General features: G+C 34.2%; 1 long non-coding RNA gene across 1 annotated transcript; it reads left to right on the top strand.

Moving 5' to 3' along the window:
• The first annotated feature begins 7,772 nt into the window (after positions 1-7,772).
• LOC142236378 (uncharacterized) lies at positions 7,773-8,367 on the top strand. The gene is made up of 2 exons (XR_012722005.1): positions 7,773-7,909; positions 7,975-8,367. It is a non-coding gene; the product is annotated as an uncharacterized LOC142236378 (long non-coding RNA).
• Positions 8,368-18,353: the final 9,986 nt, after the last annotated feature.

Consider the following 18,353-nt stretch of genomic DNA (forward strand, 5'->3'; position numbering starts at 1 on the left):
AAGGTGCACAATTTTTTCCTCCAGAATACGTAGAATTTTATAAGGACTGTAGTTAAGAAAATATAACAACAATCGATCTTAAAACTATCCTTCTAGACTCAAAATACAGACCCCACTTTGTTCAAATTTTGCAAAAAAATAAATTGTAAGGCCCTATCTCGCAAATATTAGATATATTCGCACACATACACAATCTTTTTATGGTGGTTATAAGTTCTATCCAGCAAATCATGAAAATCGGTGCATAATTGCGCGTTTGCCAAGTAAAACTAAATTTCATACATCCGAGGTGTCCAACTTCCAAAGTCTATAGGCCAGCCCGTGAATCCACTGGGGACCTACAAACCTCTAAATATTGAGAAAAACATCTCAGCTTTGGCACAAAGAAAAAATTATGATGATATCTTAATCCATTAAAAAGTTACAGAATTATTTCCAAACAAAGCGATTTGGAACTACTTTAGTTTGTAAAATTTGAAAACAAATAATTATATTTGTCATGACATATCTACAACTTTTACTCGAAAGAATTTGTCGAGTAACTTGTAGTAAAAAAATTTTAAAAGAGACATGCATTTTGACATTGTTCTCTTAAAATTGTTTACTACTTTTACTATTTTTTGGGGTTGAGGAACGGTTTCTAGTAAAAACTAGTAAAAGTAGTAACTAGTAGTACGTAAAGGAACACAACTATCAATAAGTAGTCCAAGAGGTTTTGACGAACACATTCAAATATAAAAGCTGGCATTAAATTCGAGTTTTGCAGATAAAACAATTGAAAAAGTTTGCTTTCTTTAAAATGAATTATTAAAGAAAAACAAGTATATACGACCGTAAGTTCGGCCAGGCCGAAGCTTATGTACCCTCCACCATGGATTGCGTACACGGATGAAAAAGACTGTTTTTCATATGTTTGGCTATAAACATTATATGTTTGGAACACACATTTTTAAACACAATATTTTTGAGTGCAAGCATATAATGTTCATAAACTAGCATAACATGTTTGGGACATATATGTTAATATGTTGGAACATATTATGTTTGGGACATAAAATGTTTGTAAATATAATATGCTTGGATGCAAACATATATTAATTTAGAAATAGCCTATAAACATATATGTGTTTAGTAGCTTGGAGCGCTATTTAACAGGGAGCGATATTGAATTAAGTTGGTGGTTGTTGCTTGTTATTACAAAATTAACATTTTATTTTTTCTTGGGCAATTGATCAGCTACTTCATTGATCCTTACAAACTGTGTGGTCCGCTGTTCGAATCCTCGTCCGGCAAAAGGTAAAATTAAAATAAAAACAAGTATATACGGCCGCAAGTTCGGCCAGGCCGAATCTTATGTACCCACCACCATGGATTGCGTAGAAACTTCTACGAAAGACTGTCATCCACAATCGAATTACTTGGGTTGTGGTATCTTAAAACTTCTTAACATCGTTTTCTAAATTGTGATTTAGTCCATACATGGTATATATTAGACAAAAAAGTTATGTATAGTTAAGTCTACAAATAATTACGAATCGATATGGACTTTTTGTACGCAGAGAGCCAGAATTGAAATATGGGGGTCGCTTATATGGGGGCTATATACAATTATGAACTTGATATGGACCAACTTTTGTGTGATTGTGGATCGATTTGTCTGAGGGCCATATATAACTATTGACCGATATGGACCTAGTTAGGCATGGTTGTTAACGACCATATACTAGCACAATGTACCAAATTTCAACTCACTCGGATGAAATTTGCTCCTCCAAAAGGTTCCAAAACCAAATCTCGGGATCGGTTTATATGGGGCTATGTACGAATATGGAGTGATATGGACCACTTTTGGCATGGTTGTTAAATATCATATACTACCAGCACGTACCAAATTTCAAGCAGATCGGATGAATTTTGCTTCTCCAAAAGGCACCGGAGGTCAAATCTGGGGATCGGTTTATATGGAAGCTATATATAATTATGGACTGATAGGAACCAATTCCTGCATGGTTGTTGGATACCATATACTAACATCACGTACCAAATTTCAACCGAATGGGAAGGATTTTGCTCTTCCAAGGGGCTCTGGAGGTCAAATCTGGGGATCGGTTTATATGGGGCCTATACATAATTATGGACCGATATCGACCAATTTTTGCATGGGAGTTTGAGGCCATATATTAACACCACGTACCAAATTTCAACTGAATCAGATGAATTTTGGTCTTCCAAGAGGTTCCGGAGGTCAAATCTGGTGATCGGTTTATATGGGGGCTATATATAATTATGAACCGATGTGGACCAATTTTTGCATGGTTGTTAGAGACCATATACTAACATCACGTACCAAATTTCAGCCGGATCGGATGAAATTTGCTTCTCTTAGAGGCCTCGCAAGCCAAATCGGGGGATCGGTTTATATAAGGGCTATATATAATTATGAACCGATGTGGACCAATTTTTGCATGGTTGTTAGAGACCATATACTAACATCACGTACCAAATTTCAGCCGGATCGGATGAAATTTGCTTCTCTTAGAGGCCTCGCAAGCCAAATCGGGGGATCGGTTTATATAAGGGCTATATATAATTATGGACCGATGTGGACCAATTTTTGCATGGTTGTTAGAGACCATATACTAACACCATGTACCAAATTTCAGCCGGATCGGATGAAATTTGCTTCTCTTAGAGGCCTCTCAAGCCAAATCGGGGGATCGGTTTATATGGGGGCTATATATAATTATGGACCGATGTGGACCAATTTTTGCATGGTTGTTAGAGACCATATACTAACACCATGTACCAAATTTCAGCCGGATCGGATGAAATTTGCTTCTCTTAGGGGCCTCGCAAGCCAAATCGGGGGATCGGTTTATATGGGGGCTATATATAATTATGGACCGATGTGGACCAATTTTTGCATGGTTGTTAGAGACCATATACTAACACCAAGTACCAAATTTCAGCCAGATCGGATGAAATTTGCTTCTCTTAGGGGCCTCGCAAGCCAAATCGGGGGATCGGTTTATATGGGGGCTATATATAATTATGGACTGATGTGGACCAATTTTTGCATGGTTGTTAGAGACCATATACTAACACCATGTACCAAATTTCAGCCGGATCGGATGAAATTTGCTTCTCTTAGAGGCCTCGCAAGCCAAATTTTGGGGTCCGTTTATATGGGGGCTATACGTAAAAGTGGACCGATATGGCCCATTTGCAATACCATCCGACCTACATCAATAACAACTACTTGTGCCAAGTTTCAAGCCGATAGCTTGTTTCGTTCGGAAGTTAGCGTGATTTCAACAGACGGACGGACGGACGGACGGACGGACGGACATGCTCAGATCGACTCAGAATTTCACCACGACCCAGAATATATATACTTTATGGGGTCTTAGAGCAATATTTCGATGTGTTACAAACGGAATGACAAAGTTAATATACCCCCCATCCTATGGTGGTGGGTATAAAAATCATAAAATTGAATAATTTCTTCTACAATGTTTGTATTACAGAAAAAGGTGCTAAGAACTAAAAAAATCTCGTGGAAGTGAGAAAGATGTCGGGGAATATACAATTGGGCAGAAACAAAATTTTGAGCATTCAGGTCGAAAACCTATGTTGTTATCACCTATATTACCTGTTTATCTTCATAATTCATTATGATTGTAAATATATAAATAAATAAATAAAATTTTGAACACAATATTGTTTGGGAGAATTTTTTTTAAGCATATAATATTTTTGGGTGCAAAATGCTTCCAAACATATTATATGGTCACATAATAACATATTGTTTTTTGGAAGACAACATTATTGAATTTGGATGCAAAAATACAAAATGTTTGGAACTTAGACTACCCAAACATATATTGTTTAGACCAATATGCTTTCAAACATATTATATATTGGTAGAGATCAAACATATAAATGTTTGGGCAATACCCTAAAATGTATATGCTTGAAGCAAAATATGTTTGGGAGTATATGTTACAGAAGCGATTTTTTGTGAGGGTTTAGAAACTTCTACTGAAGACTGTCATCCACAATCGAATTACTTGGGTTGCGGTAACACTTGCCGATGGCAAGGTATCTTAAAACTTCCTAACACCGTAATATATATACCACATAGTCCATACGTGGTATATATTAAACTAAAAAAGGCCGATTAAATACGTATATAATTAAGTATAAAGTTTCTATAGAAATAAAATTTTGACAAAATAAAATTTTGACAACATTTTCTATAGGAGTAAACTTTGGAAAAAAATTTCTATAGAAATAAAATTTGGATAAAATTTTCTGTAGAAATAAAATTCTGACAAAATTTTCTATAGAAATAAAATTTTTACAAAATTTTCTATACAAATAAAATTTTGACAAAATCTTCTATAGAAATAAAATTTTGACAAAATTTTCTATAGAAATAAAATATTGACAAAATTTTCTATAGATATAACATTTTGACAATATTTTCTATAAAAATAAAATTTTGGCAGATTATTTTTGGCTCGAGTGGCAACCATGATTATGAACCGATAAGGACCAATTTTTGTGTTATTGGGGATCGCCTATATATAACTATAGACCGATATGGACTAATTTTGGCATGGTTATTAGCGGCCTTATGCTAACATCACGTTGCAAATTTCAACCGGATCGGATGAATTTTGCTCCTCTAAGAGGCTCCGGAGATCAAATCTGGGGAATGGTTTATATGGGGGCTATATATAATTATGGACCGATATGGACCAATTCTTGCGTGTTTGTTGGAGACCACATTCTAACACCACGTTCCAAATATCAACCGGATCGGATGAATTTTGCTCCTCCAAGAGGCTCCGGAGGACAAATCTGGGGATCGATTTATATGGGGGCTATATATAATTATGGACCGATATGGACCAATTCCTGCATGGTTGTTAGAGACCATATACTAACACCACGTACCCAATTTCAACCAGATCGGATGAATTTTGCTCCTCTAAGAGGCTCCGGAGGTCAAATCTGTGGATCGGCTTATATGGGGGCTATACATAATTATGGACCGATATGGACCAATTTTTGCATGATTGTTAGAGACAATATACTAATACCACGGACCAAATTTCAATCGGATCGTGTGACTTTTGCTCCTCTAAGAGGCTCCGGAGGTCAAATCAGGGGATCGGTTTATATGGGGGCTATATATAATTATGGGCCGATGTGGACCAATTTTTGCATGGTCATTAGAGAACATATACTAACACCATGTACCAAATATCAGCCGGATCGGATGAAATTTGCTTCTCTTAGAGGCTCCGCAATCCAAATCGGGGGATCGGTTTATATGGGGGCTATATATAATTATTGACCGATTTGGACCAGTTTTTGCATGATCATTAGAGAACATATACCAACACCATGTACCAAATTTTAGCCGGATCGGATGAAATTTGCTTCTCTTAGAGGCTCCGCAGGCCTAATCGGGGGATCGGTTTATATGGGGGCTATATATAATTATGGACCGATGTGGACCAATTTTTGCGTGGTTGTTAGACACCATATACTAACACCATGTACCAAATTTCAGGCGGATCGGATGAAATTTGGTTCTCTTAGAGGCTCCGCAAGCCAAATCGGGGGATCGGTTTATATGGGGCCTATATGTAATTATGGACCGATATTAACCAATTTTTGCATGTTTGTTAGAGACCATATACTAACACCATGTACCAAATTTCAGCCGGATCGGGTGAAATTTGCTTCTCTTAGAGAAATCGCAAGCCAAATTTGGGGGTCCGTTTATATGGGGGCTATACGTAAAAGAGGACCGATTTTTGCAGGGTTGTTAGAGACCACATACTAAAACCATGTACCAAATTTCAGCCGGATAGGATGAAATTTGCTTCTCTTAGAGCAATCGCTAGCAAAATTTGGGGGTCCGTTTATATGGATGCTATACGTAAAAGTAGACCGATATGGCCCATTTTCAACACCATCCGACCTACATCAATAACAACTACTTGTGCCAAGTTTCAAGTCGATAGCTTGTTTCGTTCGGAAGTTAGCGTGATTTCAACAGACGGACGGACGGACATGCTCAGATCGACTCAGAATTTCACCACGACCCAGAATATATATACTTTATGGGGTCTTAGAGCAATATTTCGATGTGTTACAAACGGAATGACAAAGTTAATATACCCCCATCCTATGGTGGAGGGTATAATAAAAGGCAAAACAGAGCGATAATGCCAACCTAATACCGGTCTTAAAGGTAAAAAAAAAAAATTAAGTACAAACACGATAAGTTTTAAATGCATTTAAAATGATGTTAAATGCTAGTAAATAACTGTTCACGCCTAAATAAATGTATGTGTATATAATAAAATTATTTATGTACGTTTATACTCGACTCCATGTTCTTCTTTTGTTAGAGTTTTTGAATTGCTTCCAAAATTTCAAACAAAATTGTTATTTTTGCAATAAAAAAATAATATTTTATTCAAAAGCTCAGTCGATTTCGGTTATATCAAGCACTGTTCTTTTCTGACTGTAAATCTTTAATAACCCACATTTCGAAGATTCATTATAAAAATTTAATATAGTATAAATATAAATGTGTAAATAAAAAAAATGGTTCGGTCGGAGCAGGGATTGAAATCACGACCCTTTGCATGCAAGGCAGATATGCTAACCACTGCTCCACGTGGCCAACAAATGTATGTTTATGTTAAATAATGTTATGTTTGCATGGGCTCGAGTTTTTGAATTGCTTCCAAAATTTCACACAAAATTGTTATTTTTGCAATAAAAAAATAATATTTTATTCAAAAGCTCAGTCAATTTCGGTTATATCAAGCACTGTTTTTTTCTGACTGTAAATCTTTAATAACCCACATTTCGAAGATTCATTATAAAAATTTAATATAGTATAAATATAAATGTGTAAATAAAAAGGCAGATATGCTAACCACTGCTCCACGTGGCCAACAAATGTATGTTTATGTTAAATAATGTTATGTTTGCATGGGCTCGAGGGCGCTGCAAACTATGCTATATAAATGTAACTTATAACGATAATTGTCTAGTGGTGACTATAGCAGCTACGTAGCCCAGTGGATAGTGTGTCGGCTTACAAACTGTATGGTCCTCGATTGGGAGCCACCGTGGTGCAATGGTTAGCATGCCCGCCTTGCATACACAAGATCGTTTCGGCAGTAACCAATATTATATGTGCTTCCTGCAAAATATGTTTGGAACATATGTTAGAGAAGCGATTTTTTGAGGGTGTTCCTTCACACAAAACGAAATGATTAAGAACCACAAAAAAACAAACATTCGAGCACAGGTAAATGTAATTTTTTTTCAACTGGTGCAAATAAAGAGTTGCAAAAATCAAACTGATCTTTGCTTCATTCTCTGACAGCCACAATCTATTCAGCTTGGTTTAGTTGTTCGTATGTTGTTAGATAGAGAAAAAGCTACTATACCATATTTCCGGCCTGTACCATATTTGCTGCACTTACTCTATGGATGTGAATTGCCTAAATGAGCTTAGAGCTGGCATTTTGGGGTCTCTGACCAATATTCAGATTTGTTACGAATGAAGTGACAAAGTCACATACTTTGGTGGAGGGTACAAACAAAAATTTATGCATATTTTGTATGGTCTATTTTTCGCACCACAACTATTTCGTTTCATTTTAATGAGGTTCTTGGTATCTCATCGCAAAACATTTTTAACTTTATTTACTCGAATAACAAACATTCCTGTGAAACCGTGCCACTCAGTAACGTGACAGATAAATAGCGATTCGGTCACGTTTCGTCTCTATGCCATAGAAATGGAGTTTTGGTATCTAAGGAAAAACAAGCGTCATATATTTGCACATTCATGGCGATATTGTAAACAGCAAAAAAAACTCTCTGAAAGTTGAACGATTTTTCAAATAAAATTTTTTGTTTATTTGTTCTTAGATTTTACTTAACGATAACACCGAACTGAATTGGCTGAAATACCTGGAGGAATAGAATTGCTAAAATAAAAAAAAAACACACAATTTTAAATTGCAAAACTCGCAAACAAACAAGAAAAATCACGCATATCTCATGCGATAACTTTCCGCTAAAGTTAAGGCCCAAAACGAAAATGTTCACCTAACTCGATAAGGGCCAACATCAACGGAATTCAAATTCATCTGTTGGAAACATTGTTTTAGGAAACTTTAAATATAATATATACACCCATAAATTCTAAGATGTGGAAGTCATCTGCCAAGATGTCTAGATTTTAGTAATATCTTATCTCCAGAACGAATACAATAAAAAATAGAAGATACTTCGTTTTTTTCCAACGTGGCTAAAAATAAATTGCCAGCACAAATCACTTAATTTGATACGATAAGAAATTGTTTGCTCTACTATTTGGCCTAGAATTAATTAGATGGGCTATTTGATGAGGATTTCATGTGTGCCAAATATCAAACAAGTGAGTAAAGTAGAAAGTCGGGCGGGGCCGACTATATCAAACCCTAAACCACACACTGTAAATTAGTAAACATAAGCATTTGGGGGTATCATTGGTATAGGTTTGGGAGATGAACCGCATTTCTTTATTTATGAAAATTAAAGGAGTACATGTTTATTGCAATTTTATCTCAATCTGAACAGAAACGCCATACATACGTATATTGGGAGCTATACTTGGTTTTACACCTACAGAGTTAGGTTAGGTATAGTGGCAGCCCGATATTCAGGCTCATTAGACTATTCAGACCAATCTTATACCACAATGGTGATGTTATCTCTTATCACTGAGTGCTGCCCGATTCTATGTTAAGTCCAATGACAAGGGACCTCCATTTTAAAGCCGAGTCCGAACGGCGTTCCACAATGGAATGAAACCACTTAGAGAAGCTTTGAAACACTCCGAAATGCCACGAGCACTAGTGAGGAGGGATAATCCACCGCTGAAAAACTTTTTTGGTGTTTGGTCGAAACTGGGTTTAAAACCACGACCCTGTATATGCAAGGCGGGCATGCTAATCATTGCAGCACAGTGGCTCCTGCCTACAGAGTTAGTAGACCACTAATATTGAGTTCATTATTAAATAAGTGAGTAAAGTAGAAAGTCGGGCGGGGCCGACTATATTATACCCTTCACCACTATGTACCCAAACATTTGTGTTACCATCTCAACTACTTCAAATTTGCTGGGAGTTGTATAAAGGTTTGCGTTTCCAGATACAAATACTTTTAATGGAGACAATATTTTGTACTCCTACAAAATCTCTAGAATTAAAATTTAAATCGGATAAGGCCCTGGGATGAAACACAATGTTAGTAAAAAACAAGTATATACGGCCGTAAGTTCGGCCAGGCCGAATCTTATGTACCCTCCACCATGGATTGCGTAGGAACTTCTACTAAAGGCTGTCATCCACAATCGAATTACTTGGGTTGCGATAACACTTGCCGATGGCAAGGTATCGTAAAACTTTTTAACACTGTCTTCTAAATTGTAAGTTAGCCCATACGGGGTATATATTAAACAAAAAAAGGCCGATTAAATACGTATATAATATAGTTTGACAAAATTTTCTATAGAAATGAAAACTTGACAAAATTTTCTATAGAAATAAAATTTTGACAAAATTTTCTATAGAAATAAAAACTTGACAAAATTTTCTATAGAAATAAAATGTTGACAAAATTTTCTATGGAAGTAAAATGTTGACAAGATTTTGTATAGAAATAAAATGTTGACAAAATTTTCTACAGAAATAAATTTTTTACAAAATTTTCTATAAAAATAAAATGTTGACAAACATTTCTATAGAAATAAACGTTTGACAAAACTTTCTATAGAAATGAAATTTTGACACAACTTTCTATAGTAATAAAATTTGACAAAATTTTCTATGGAAATAAAGTTTTGGTAGATTACACGGTGCTACAGTCCAAAAAAACTTGGGACCAGATATTATTTTTCTTGTAGGTTTTGTCGAGTTAAAGAAGAATCCAATAGTGAAATTGGCCGGGCACCCAAAAATCCGGATTTACGGTTAAAAAACCGGTTTTTTTTACCTTTGCCCACTTATATGCCTGTAATTTTGTTGATATTGATCCGATTTTAAATTTATTAATAGATTTGGAAAGAAAAAATTGAGTTCTTTCGAACGATATATAATTTATCTAAGAAAACTTGATAAATTTGAGTGTTATTGTCCAGCAAACACAAAATTTATAGATTTTTCAAAAAATTTTCAACTTTGTTGACGTTTTTATACATTTTTTTATTAAGAAACTATAATAGTATTGAATTTATTTAAAAAGAACGTTTATTTACGATTAGAACGTATATTTGGGGATAAAAATAGATAAGCAATTGACTGAGTTATTTAACTTTTCATAGGTTGGTCAAATAAATTTAAGTGACATATTTTTTAAGTCTGAACAGCGGGAAAATACGTTTGACACAATTTTATTTGTCATTGCTTGTGCAAACAAAAAGTGTTAAATAAATGCGCATAGTGTGAACACATAATCAACTTAAAAAAAGTGTTGCAAAGTGTTTTGTTTGTTGTAATTTTACAGTTACGTTTTTGGTATTTACTTAATAATTGATGTTAGTATATTCGATAATGCAGAATAAAATTTTCCCGGCTTTATTAATATAATAATAATAAGTAAGTTGAAGTGAATTTTGTAATTCTTTAACAACATTTAAATTGAGTGTAACTTTTTCCGCAGTGTGTGATAAGCGTAATAATTTTTGTTATGTTTGCGGTTTATTGGCTGCCAAAACACATCGCTTGGATCTGAAGAAAAATAAAGCTTTGGTAAATGCCTTCAATACAGTTTTTAACTGCTCATATAGTTCCAGCAAATGGTATGAACCTGAAAGTATTTGTACAAGCTGTTGCAGTGCGCTTAAGAAAACTAAACACGAAAAGTTTATAAGTCAGCCATTTCCATTTTCTATCCCAATGATTTGGCATCATCAAATATTCCATAAACCACAGGACTGTTATTTTTGCCAAACAAACATCACTGGGTATAAGTATAAAAATCGTGATAGCATTAAGTATGCTAATGTGTTAACTGTTACTAAGCCAGTTTTAAGGACAATTGAATGTACGAGTGGAACTCGTAATGAAACTTTACATAAACAAAGTGATGATGCATTTGAAAACGAGGATTGTGATATGGAATATTTACCACAATCATCTGAGCCACATTTTGTGACAAATGGAGATTTTTGCGATCTTGTACGAGATTTGAAACTTTCGTGGAGACAAACAGAGGTTTTAGGGTCGCGACTAAAACAATGGAATCTCACACAGTGTGACTTTAAAGTTACATTTTCAAGAGATAATCCCCAATCGTGTTTTGAGAACATTTTTAAAGCCAGTGATGATAGTGATGACCTTGTGTATTGTTCAAATATAGAAGAGTTGTTTTTTTACCTTAATCACCAATATGAAACGAATGATTGGAGGTTGTTTTTGGACGGATCGTGTAAAAGTAGGTATTAATGATTCTCTTTTAATTTACAATGAACTAACTTATTTTGAAGGCCTTAAGGCAGTATTATTGCACAATAGAAACGAATTGCCATCAGTGCCGATAGCTTACGCTACAAAAATGAAGGAGTCATACGCTACAATGCGAAAAATTCTGGATTTAATAAATTATAGAAAATATCAGTGGCAAATTATTGCAGATTTAAAAGTTCTGACAATATTGTTTGGAATGCAAGGAGGTAATACTAAGTACCCTTGCTATCTCTGCGAGTGGGACAGTCGCAGTGATGATCAATACAGGCGTAAAAACTGGCCTGCAAGGACATCTTTTAAAATAGGCCAGAAAAACGTTAAGAATATTCCTCTTGTGCAATCAGATAAAATTATTTTACCGCCACTGCACCTTAAGTTAGGCTATATGAAACAGTTTGTAAAGCGGCTGGATGTAGAAAGCGACGCTTTTTTGTATTTAAAATCTGTTTTCCCACAAATAAGTGGAGGCAAAATAAAAGAAGGTACTTAACACTTTTTTGTTAGATACTGTTATATTAACTTTATGTTATTGTTGTTTTTTAGGTATTTTTATAGGACCACAAATACGAAAAATTATGCTTGATGAAATTTTTTCTGAGAAGCTTAATGAGATAGAAAACAGAGCATGGAATAGTTTCATTTCCTTATGTCAAAACTTTTTGGGAAACAAAAAAAGTCCTAACTATGTTAAAGTGGTAAATTAATTTCTTGAGTCCTATGCTGAAATGGGATGTCGAATGTCCATAAAGATTCATTTTCTGCATGCACATTTAGATTTTTTCCCCGAAAACCTTGGTCAATTCAGTGACGAGCAGGGAGAACGATTTCACCAAGAAATTTTACAAATGGAAACGCGTTTCGATGGAAAGAGTCACATAAGAATGCTGGCAAATTATTGCTGGTCTCTCAAACGAGAAACAGATGGTTTGTTGTACAAACGTAAGAGGACTAGTAATCATTTTTAACTATATATGTTAACTTAGTTTGAGCTTGATTTCACTTAATAGATAATAGTGCATAGAAACAACACCAAAAACATTGTGCAGGCATTTTGGTAAATATTTTGTTTTCATGAAAAGTTAAATAACTCAGTCAATTGCTTATCTATTTTTATCCCCAAGTATACGTTGTAATCGTAAATAAACGTTCTTTTTGAATAAATTCAATACTATTATAGTTTCTTAATAAAAAAATGTATAAAAACGTCAACAAAGTTGAAAATTTTTTGAAAAATCTATAAATTTTGTGTTTGCTGGACAATAACATTCAAATTTATCAAATTTTCTTAGATAAATTTTATATCGTTCGAAAGAACTCAATTTTTTCTTTCCAAATCTATTAATAAATTTAAAATCGGATCAATATCAACAAAATTACAGGCATATAAGTGGGCAAAGGTAAAAAAACCGGTTTTTTAACCGTAAATCCGGATTTTTGGGTGCCCGGCCAATTTCACTATTGGATTCTTCTTTAACTCGACAAGACCTACAAGAAAAATAATATCCGGTCCCAGGTTCTTCTACTTCATTCAATTTTGTAGCACCGTGTTATTTTTGGCGATATGGACCAATTTTTGTGTAATAAGTCATCGGCTATGTATAACTAAAGACCGATATTGACCAATTTTTACATGGCTGTTAGAGGCCATATATTGACAAAATGTACCAAATTTCAACCGCATCGGATGACTTTTGCTATATATAATTATGGACCGATATGGACCAATTTTTGCATGGTTGTTAGATACCATATACTAACACCATGTACCAAATTTCAACTGGATCGGATGAATTTCGCTCCTCCAAGAGGCTCCTGAGGTCAAATCTGGGGATCGGTTTATATGGCAGCTATATATAATTATGAACCGATATGGACCAATTTTTGGATGGTTGTTAGAGACTATATACTAACACCACGTACTAAATTTCAATTGGATGGGATGAATTTTGCTCCTCCAAGAGGCTCCGGAGTTCAAATCTGGGGATCGGTTTATATGGGAGCTATATATAATTATGAACCGATATGGACCAATTTTTGCATGATTGTTAGAGGCCGTATACTAACATCAGGTACCAAATTTCAACAGGATCGGATGAATTTTGCCCCTCCAAGAGGCTCCGGAGGTCAAATCTGGGGATCGGTTTATATGGGGGCTATATATAATTATGGACCGATATGGACCAATTTTTGCATGGTTGTTAGAGACCGTATACTAACATCAGGTACCACATTTCAAGCGGATCGGATGAATTTTTCCCCTCCAAGAGGCTCCGGAGGTCAAATCTGGGGATCGGTTTATATGGGGGCTATATATAATTATGGACCGACATGGACCAATTTTTGCATGGGTGTTTGAGACCGTATACTAAGACCACGTACTAAATTTCAACCGGATCGGATGAATTTTGCCCCTCCAAGAGGCTCCGGAGGTCAAATCTGGGGATCGGTTTATATGGGAGCTATATATAATTATGGACCGATATGGACCAATTTTTGCACGGTTGTTAGAGGCCGTATACTAACATCAGGTACCAAATTTCAACCGGATCGGATGAATTTTGCTGCTCCGGGAGGCTCCCCAAGCCAAATTTGGGGATCGGTTTATATGGGGGCTATACGTAAACGTGGTCCGATATGGCCGATTTTCAATACCATCCGACCTACATCAATAACAACTACTTGTGCCAAGTTTCAAGTCGATAGCTTGTTTCGTTCGGAAGTTAGCGTGATTTCCACAGACGGACGGACAGCCGGACAGACGGACGGACATGCTTAGATCGACTCAGAATTTCACCACGACCCAGAATATATATACTTTATGGGGTCTTAGAGCAATATTTCGATGTGTTACAAACGGAATGACAAAGTTAATATACCCCCATCCTATGGTGGAGGGTATAACAAGTAAGTAAAGTCTAAAGTCGGGCGGAGCCGACTATATTATACCCTTCACCACTATGTAGACAAACATTTGTTTTACCATCTCAACTACTTCAAATTTGCTGGGAGCTATATAAAGGTTTGCGTTTCCAGATACTACTTTTACAAAAACTCTAGAATTAAAATTTAAATCGGCTAACGCCCTGGGATGAAACACAATGTTAGTAAAAAATGTGAATATGGGAATTTTGGCCATATTTGTATAAACCGAGAAAACGAATATATGGAGGCTTTATCTAAATCTGAACCAAAGTAGATCAAACTTGATACACTTAAATATCATATTAAATATATGCTCTGTGGAAACTACACGCAAAGAAAAAAAACGTTTGGAAAACGTGTACCGAAAACGTTTTTCTTTTGTTAGAGTTTTTTGAACTGCTTCGAAAATTTTAAACTTTTATCACCAAAAAAATTCGTTTGTTACAACATTTTTATTTTTTCAATAAAAAAAGTTATTTTTGAAATAACAACACAGTCCATTTCGTTTATATCAAACACTGTTCTTTTCTGACTTTAGGTCTTTAATAATATTTTACAGTTCAAAATTTAATATAGTACAATGTAATGTTGAACATTTTTTCGGAATCTTCCGAATATATCTGGAATATATGTAAAAAAAACAAAAGCAAAAAAAAAACTTTGGCCGAAGCAGGGATCGAACCCACGACCCTTGGCATGAGAGTCGGACTTAGCTACCACTGCTCCACGGTGCCAAACTAAATGTTTGTTTCTGTTAAATAAACTTTGTTTATTCGGTTCGTGGGCGCCGCAAGCTATGCTATATAAATATAACTTATATGGATATTTATCTATTGATGACCATAACAGGTACATAGCTCAGTGGTTAGTGTGTTGGCTTACAATGTGCATGGTCCGCGGTTCGATTCTCCGTCCAGGCGAAAGGTAAAAAAAGAATTTAAAAATTTATAAAATCGTATAATTTCTTCTACATTGTTGGTATTACAGGAAAAGGTGTTAAGAACTAAAAATCCTCGTGGATGTGAGAAAGATGTGAGGGACAATGCAATTAGCAAGAAAATAATGTTTTTTTTTTTTTTGAGCTAGTCTTTATGAAATTGTTTTTACATCCTGGGAAATAATAAACGTTTATCACAAAAAGTATTACTTTTCTTCCAAATACACTTCCTTACAGCGAAAAGCAAATGAGAAACGAAATTTGTTTGTCTAAAATTTCGTTTGGGAGGAAAGAATTATTTTTTTGCGTGTATACAGTCAATTGGAGGAAAATCCCAATGAAAATGGGTCTAAAATATGAAAAAGTCTACCATATTTCCCCAACTTTGGTGTGCGTATATATGGGAGCTATATACAATCTAAACCGATTTTGACTAAATTTGGCATGCATAGTTAGAATAATAATTCTGCAATCTCTGCAAAATTTCACGTAAATGGGAGTATAACTTTGCCCCTCTTGGTCATATGAGTGTAAATCGGGCGAAAGATATATATGGGAGCTACTATCTAAATCTGAACCTATTTCAACCAAATTTGGCACAATTACCGATACTGTTAAACATACACCTTGCGCAAAATTTGAAGCAAGTCATGGCTTTTGAGGCCATATAAGTCCAAATCGGGCGGAAGATATATATGGGAGCTATATCTAAATCTGGACCGATTTTAACCAAATTTGGAACACAAAACGATACCATTAAAGGTACCTCTCGATCAAAGATTGAAGGAAATCACTGCAAAACTCTGGATATTGAGGCCATATAAGTGCAAATCGGAAGAAAGATGTATATGTGAGCTATATCTAAATCTGAACCGATTTTAACCAAATTTGGCACACATAAAGATATTATTAAACGTACTCCTTGTGCAAAATTTGAACCAACTCACGACAAAACTCTTGCTTTTGAGGCCATTTAAGTGCAAATCGGACGAAAGATATATATGGGAGCTATATCTAAATCTGAACCGATTTCAATCAAATTAACCAAGCATTGGTAGAATGTCAATTCTACTCTTTGTGCAAAATTTCACGTAAATCGGAAGTAAACTTTGGCCTGTGTGATCATATGAGTCTAAATCGGACGAAAGCTATATATGTGAGCTATATCTAAATCTGAACCGATTTTAACAAAATTTTACACACTTAACGATACTATTAAACGTACCCCTTGTGCAAAATATGAAGCAAATCACAGCAAAACTCTGGCTTTTGTGGCCATGTAAGTTCAAATCGGACGAAAGATATATATGGGAGCTATATCTAAATTTGAACCGATTTCAATCAAATTTACCAAACATTGGTAGAATGTCAATTCTACCCTCTGTGCAAAATTTCACGAAGATCGGTAGTAAACTTTGGCCTCTGTGGTCATATGAGTCTAAATCGGACGAAAGATATATATGGGAGCTATATCTAAATCTGAACCGATTTGGCTGATATTTTGCAAGTTTTTCGAGACTCATAAAATATTCGGATGTACTGAATTTGAAGAACATCGGTTGATAAATACGCCAATTATGACCAGATCGGGGATAAATATATATGGCAGCTATATCTAAATCAGGCTAAACCAAATTTTTTAAAACACTTCATATTTTTGTAACCAAGCAAGTTTTTACGCAAATTAGTTTCCATTGCGTTATTCATTCGATCAATGTACAGCATGATTGTAAATGAAAATCAACTTCCAATTACAGCTATCTTTTTATGTCTCCTACACTGAAAAAACAGTGAACCCACCAGGAAAGATAACTTTCGATTAATTTTAGAAAATTTTGAATTTTTTTAGAAAATTTTAACTAAACAGTATTACAAGCGCTGGCATCACTCCGATATGGTAAAAATAAGTAAATATTTTTCGACAAATTCAAGAAAATTTATTAGACATAACTAAGTTTTTGCACTTGTTAAAGAAAATTTTGTAGTTTTAAGAGAAATCTTGGAGTTCAAAATTGCAAGAATGTCTTTAGTGCCATACGAAGTTCATGATGGACACATTTTTGGTAAAATTTACAAATTTAAGGAAATAATGAACTATTTTGTGAGAAATACGAAATTAGGAAACCTTTATGCTTTATTTTTGTATAATTTTTTCCTGTGTTTTAGTTCATTTAACTAACGTACGCAAAAAATTATTTGAGTAAAGTAAACTTTTTCCAAACATAATGATTCTATGAACTAATATAAAGTTAAATTGGCTTTAGTGAAATAGAGAGTTCACTTTTTTTTGAGTGTAGAATGTTAAACTAGCAGATGGGCTGGATCGATCCATTTTAATGCCCATATCAATTTATTTGAAATATTTCGAATAATCGAAATTATTTTTTTTAATTTTATTTTAAGGCCATATACATATGTGGTATATTGGTTTTTTATAGAAAGATTTGTCAAAATGTTATTTCTTTAAAAAGTTTTGTCAAAATTTTATTTCTATAAAAAATTTTTCGAAATTTTATTACTATAGAAATATTTTTTTCTATAGAAAATTTAGTCAAAATTTTATTTCTATAGAAAATTGAGTCAAAATTTTTTTCTATGGAATATTTTGCAAAATTTTATTTCTATAGAAAATTTTGCAAAATTTGGTTTGTTAAAAAAAAGTTTTTCAAAATTTTATTTCTATTGATAACTTTATTTCTATAAATTTAAGTCAAAATTTTATTTCTATAGAAAATGTTGCCAAAATTTTATAGTAATAGACTTTTTTATTAGAAAATTTGGTAAAAATGTTGTTTCTATAGAATATTTTGCCAAATTTTATTTCTATAGAAAATTTTGCAAAATTTTGTTTCTATTGATAATTTTATTTCTATAAAAATTTAAGTCAAAATTTTATTTCTATAGAAAATATTGCCAAAATTTTATAGTAATAGATTTTT

The sequence above is a fragment of the Haematobia irritans genome, chromosome 4 (genome assembly GCF_050003625.1).
Source record: "Haematobia irritans isolate KBUSLIRL chromosome 4, ASM5000362v1, whole genome shotgun sequence".
Classification (NCBI taxonomy): Eukaryota; Metazoa; Arthropoda; class Insecta; order Diptera; family Muscidae; genus Haematobia; species Haematobia irritans.